The sequence below is a fragment of the Dermacentor silvarum genome, chromosome 7, assembly GCF_013339745.2.
Source record: "Dermacentor silvarum isolate Dsil-2018 chromosome 7, BIME_Dsil_1.4, whole genome shotgun sequence".
In the NCBI taxonomy this organism is placed as follows: Eukaryota; Metazoa; Arthropoda; class Arachnida; order Ixodida; family Ixodidae; genus Dermacentor; species Dermacentor silvarum.
In genome coordinates, this window is record NC_051160.1 from 120,643,030 (window position 1) to 120,643,745 (window position 716).

Genomic DNA, 716 nt, shown 5'->3' on the forward strand with positions numbered 1-716 from the left:
AAACGCTTTTCAAAACCATGCATCGCTTTCTCCGTCGACTCAAGGCGTTCTTTCAAAGAAGCAATGTCTTCTCTAATTGCCTGTTGGCCACTCATTACGGACTGGAACATTTCCTGAACGGTTGGACCCGGGTTCTCTTCTATATCGCCACATACTAAGAGCTTGCAAGAATTTAAACACTCATATGCAATAGTCATAACACATGTGGGCACGGCAGTACAACCAGAAATCTATCATCACTGCGTATTGTGCTATTGTAACTAACCTGTACAAGAAGAATGAGACGCATAGTCAGCGATGTGCACCCTGCGCTTTCGCCGTATCATAAAGAAGGTTCGAGTAAGCGGTGTCCGCTAATGGAATGTAAATAGTTTTCTATAGCAATATTTGCTCATATAGAGCACCATTACATGGTAAACGACTATTTGAATATAGCTTTTGTGAAAATTGTCCGATTGCTTTATTTGGAAGCTAGTTTGCGACTACTCATTGCGGCGTTTAATGACAAAATAGACTATTCTACCAGCTTCATGAAAACGCACTCGAGAGGTGAGCGTTTGGGCACTGCGTGAGAAAAGTATGCACGTAGATGAGTATTAGCACACGCTAAAATGTAAAGAGAAGACACAGCGGTAACAAAATAACCTCTTTCTTCATATACGTCGCATTGTGCAATAATCTTCACGAGTTCTGTAGAAGAATTAATATAGTTTTTT